The sequence below is a fragment of the Lutra lutra genome, chromosome 14 (assembly GCF_902655055.1).
Source record: "Lutra lutra chromosome 14, mLutLut1.2, whole genome shotgun sequence".
Lineage (NCBI taxonomy): Eukaryota > Metazoa > Chordata > Mammalia > Carnivora > Mustelidae > Lutra > Lutra lutra.
The window spans coordinates 28142935-28148273 of NC_062291.1; the positions used below are offsets into that span (position 1 = coordinate 28142935).

A 5339-nucleotide genomic window follows, 5' to 3' on the forward strand; every position below is an offset into this window, starting at 1 on the left:
CATTTTTGTAAGTGATGTAAGACAGGAGTCTCTTTCTTTCTTTTGCATGTGGTTATACAGTTTTCCCAACCCCATTTGAAGAGACTGTTCTGTCCATATTGAGCATTCTAGGCTCCCTTGGCAAATATTAGTCAACTGTATATGCAGACGTTTATTTCTGGGCTCTCAGTTCTGTTCTATTGGTCTATATGTCTATTTTTTGCCAGTACAATACCATTTTGAATTCTATAGTTTTATAGTATAGTTCAAAATCAGGAAGTGTCATGTCTCAGCTCTGTTCTTTCCTGCTTACCTCCTGAGACTCTCTCAGACCACGTATGAATGTACGGGCTCCATATTTCTTGCTCCTTCTTATGGCAGAATTCTCAAGCTTGTATGTCTTAGATCTTACAACACATGAAGCTGGCTGCTGAAAAGCCTCTCTTTTGTTCTCCTAAAAGTGGCACTACAGCTCAAGTTGGAGGTTTTTCTCTGGCCCACAGACTTCTGTGTGTGCTCCCTATCTACCAGAACTCTCACAACCTTCAGAAGTACACAGAGAGGAAGCCAGCCATAGAGTAGGGGAAGGTGTTGCTTGGCACCTGGGAGCTGGGGTGTCTTTGGGTCACTTGAGGGGAATCTGCGGGTAAGGCTTTTCCCACAACTATCAGTGGGGATTGTGTTCATAATGTAGTCAGTAAGAACCATGTTTCTTTAATGTCCTCTGAGAGTCTAATATACAGCTTTCTTGATTTATTCCTTTCACAGAGAGGTGCTTCTTCAACACTGTGAGATCAGATGTTATGAGAGAGAAAGGAGTCTCTTCAGCAGCTTCCTACACAGCTGAGGAAGCCAGATATTTACTCACTGGATCTCTCTTTACTTTGTGGGAGTAACCACAAGCTGCCTAATTTAGCCCTAAGCTGTGCTGCCTTGGAGGAGAGATCACGCTGGCAAAGTCAAGTTGTTCTGCTTACCTTTTCTGATGCTGTTGTTGTTGTAGGTGGTGGTTTGTTTGTTTTCTTGTTCTGTTGTTTTTGTTTGCTTGTTTGTTTGTTTTGTTGTGTTTTTTTTTTCCTCCATGGGAGTGGTGGAACTTCTCTTCTTGAAACCATTGCCCATAGGTGACCACCCAAGTCAGTGCTCTGCTGTCTCTCCATGACAACAGCAAGGATGGGCTAGAATTGGTTTGCAGTTTTCTGTGAGTTCCACAGTTGGCACAGAATTCTATTACCTAGTGCCCCAGTGGGTGACTTCCCCAGGTTCCTTGGCATAGGGTGCTGGATCCCACAACTCCCACAAAAGCACTTCTGTTCTTGGATGAATGCTTAAGAGGGGGTCAAAATGTGAGGGATGGCTTTTGCTGCCATGATGCTGACATCATTCCCAAATTATTTTTTGTTTTGCCTTAAAAAATTGTAAACCATTTAATCTCTATTTTTCCAGATGAAGAAATTCAAGTTTACTTAGGTAAACCTCACATAGCTAGGAAATAAACAATCTTGGATTTAACTCAAATCACCGTGATCACCCAGCTAAGTAAGAAAACTATAAAGTTTAAGTTCAGTAGAATATTTCCTCAAATTTGATTTGTGGACCACCTTTCATGTCAAAACCAGACCCTTATAATGTGTTTAAACTGATAAGAACAGATACTACACTTGATCTTAGCCAAAAGGCCGAGAAGCGATTATTATAATGTGTTTAAATGTAAAGCCAAGAGGACTGAGGAAGGTGGATGTAGAATTTGAACCCTGCCTTCAGATGTTTCTTTGGAACTACTCATATTAGGGTATTTTATTAGAATTAAAGGATAGATATCACATAGGTACTATAAACAAATAGATATCCCTTATTAGCATCATCATCTTACCAATATATTATATTTATTCTTCTAACTATTTTTTGTTTAAATCTACTATTTTTAAACATGATGCTAAATGCCTTATTTGTGATATATAATCTTAGCAACAAATCTAGGAGATTTTAATTATTAATAGTAATAAATAATAATAATGAAAATAAGAAACAAACTAAACACTTTCTTTATTATATAGTAGCTTGGTGAAATAAATAGTGTTTTATCTACTTATATCACAGTTACCTTTTACCTGTTATACTATATTATGTATGTGTATGTGTGTTGGTGTTTTAATATACATATTTAATATGTTGGATTAAATATGCTAAATTTAATTTATAAGTTAAAGTTAAATGAAATTAATAAATGTGATAACTTTATTAAATTAAAACAAATATATTTAAGATATATTAATTAAATAAACTCACCATTTATATAACATGCATTAGAGTAAATATGTACATATGTATTCTTATTTGCATAAATAAGAGTAAAGTGTTATGAAAAACCTCCCAAAATTTGATGATAATTGTTTCACTTGATGTCAAAATTAGAAAAATTTTGCCTTCTTTTGTACTACTATATTGTGAAATTTTCCGTGGTGGGTTTGTAACTCTTTGTAAACAGAAAATACAAATAAATGAAATACAAAAGTTTATTTTAAAAATATTTTTAATATTTTCTGTACACTGATTTTTTTTCTGCATTTTGACCTTGGCATTGTGAATCTACTAGAACATGAAATAATAGAAATTCCTATAAAAGAAAAATAGAAATGTGCTTTCACATGTTTTTCAGTTTTTGAATGTATCATCGTAAAACCTATTATTAGCAATACTAATTTTTTTTAAGATTTTATTTATTTATTTGAGAGAGAGACAGAGTGAGAGAGCATGAGAGGAGAGGTCAGAGGGAAAAGCAGACTCCCCATGGAGATGGGAGCCCGATGTGGGACTTGATCCCATGATTCTGGGATCATGACCTAAGGCAGTCGCTTAACCAACTGAGCAACCCAGGCACCCACAATGCTAGTTTTTAAAATATATATTTTAATATAATTTATATCTTAAAACTTGAAATTGCTCAAATTTGTAAGTTGTTTCACACACAGAAAAACTGTTTCTATAAGTACTCTGAATTCTCAGCCTTTTGTTTTATTTAAGCAAATATTAGTCCACTATTTCTGTGTCTGATCATAGTCAAAGGTTTTAAAGAAAAGTTGGAAAACATTTTTATTCATGTTCTTAAGTGCTAGGTCATCTTGTATTTTGTAGGTGAGATATGATTATTGCACATTTATCTTGCATGAGTACATGGCATTAGTCATTAAATTTTCTAATGTTAGCAATTGTCTTGCTGATTTCTTGTTGTTATAAATTTATTGTTATTTTCCTTTTTGCAAAATGCTACTACCTTTAATTTTTGCAGATAGTTTGGCTTTTTGTTGTTGTTGTTGTTTAGATAAAGGTTTTATTTATTCATTTGGAAGAGAGCACAGAGGGAGAGTGAAAGGTAGAAGCAGACTCCCCACTGAGCAGGGACCACCCCCTCCCAGTATGGGACTCTATTCCAGGACCCTGGAATCTTGACCTGAACTGAATGAAGGCAGATGCTCAACCGACTGAGCCAGCAAAGTGCCCTTAGTTTGGACTTTAGTTTGACAAAATCGGTAATATTCCCGAGTAACTAATTTATTTTGGGTCATAATTCATGAATACTGTGTAGGTAATGTACCAAAGGACAAACTGTGAGGGAGCCTTGATTTCAGGTCCATCCTTGCCATTCTTTAGCTATCTAAACTTAAATACATGTCTTTAAATATCATCCCCTGCTTTTTCATCCTTGTAGCAAATTGAACCAGGATTCTTCCACCTCTCTAATTTCTGAAGAAGAGAAATACAAAACAAAGAGAAAGAAGCATTTCAGTTGTGGTTTTTGGACTCAGCCTCTCAAAGGTGGGTTACTGTTTCACACATTATCAGCTTACAATAGAAAATATGATACCTTTCATTCTTACATCCGGTGAATATTTGAATACCTAAAAATGATCTAGTGTGGATATAGTCTTTGTGCTGTTCAAGAAGCTAACTAGGTCAGCATATTGCAACTTTAGTGTAGAAGGAAAATGGTGTATTCTCTGTTTGACTCTCCTTTTTAATTGCTTTTATCCCCCCATGCTGCGGCTGAATAAACTATTTCTTTTTATTGTTTCCCTAATATTACCTTAAAATATTTTACTATTATTTTTCTCTAAAACCAGAGCAACATAAAAGGCTGTCTTTTGCAGTTCCCATTGGGGCACTAGTTCAAGAGTTTGAAATGAAGAAATGGTTTTATTGTATCTAGAGTTCTTTATATAAATACTCTCCAACATTTTTTTTCTCATACAGAAGACCTACTTCTCCAGAAAGAAAAAGTTTTGTCTTGCTGTATCTGTTTTAATTATGCTATATATATGGGACTAAGTATTAAAACTGGTAGATAAGAACAGTCTTTGTTTCCTTGTATTTCCCTTATAATTTCAAATAAGCTATATTTAATTTTAATAAACAATAATTAGAAATCAGATCTTTTTATTATCAGATACACTCATCAATCCACTAAGGGTCTTCAGATATTAAGACATATCTGCCTTGCTTATGTGATTGGCTTAAAAAATCAAGGAATATGGAACACTTGGTTAGCTCGATAGGTTAAAATTCTGATTTACGCTCATTTCGTTGCATTTCAGGGTCCTGCAATCAAGCCTGTCACAAACTCTGTGCTCAGCAGGAAGTCTGCTTCTCCCTTTTCCTCTCCTCTGTCCTTCCCCCTGTCATGCTCTCTCTTTCTCTCTCTTTCAAATAAATAAATTAAAAATCTTTTTAAAAAATCAAGTAATGTGGTTACATCAGCATAGATTTGCTTTTATAAGTATTAAATCTGTAGTTTATTGTACCTTCAACATTTTGAGGCAACGGTGAGATGATAAAGGAAGCACTGGAATCATAAAGAATCCTTAATCACATAAGTTTTGGAATTAAAACAACATTTGAATTCTTGTTCTGTGATTTTAGAAAGTGAAGTAACTTTTTATCTGTAAATGGGAAGCAATCATATAAACATCGTCATCTGTAAAAGGTGGTAATAAGACAGAAATTCCTCAAAGGGTTTTTGAAGGAATAATGTCTATACACAGTAAATGATTGTCTAGCACCCAGGTAACAGTCAATAAATGATATCTATACTTGCGAAGTGCAGAAAAGGGAGAAGAAGAAGAAATGGAAACTGGGATAAAGAACTAGCTTCAGAACTCACTGGCAATGTCATCCTGGGCAAAGTGCTTGAATTCTCTATACCTTAATTTTAACACCTATAAAATAAAGAGGAACATACCTATACCTGACTATATTAGTTTCTGTCACCCCATAACCAACTGCCAAAGAGCTAGTGGTTAAGTCATTAGGCCACTCAGTAGTGCCCATTGCTTATTTTACAGCTTGTTGAAGCCCGATGTCCA

At 34.9% G+C, this 5339-nt stretch overlaps 1 pseudogene; it reads right to left on the bottom strand.

The window, feature by feature from the left end:
- Positions 1–1529: 1529 nt before the first annotated feature.
- On the bottom strand, positions 1530–1670 carry LOC125085393 (uncharacterized; annotated as a pseudogene).
- Positions 1671–5339: the final 3669 nt, after the last annotated feature.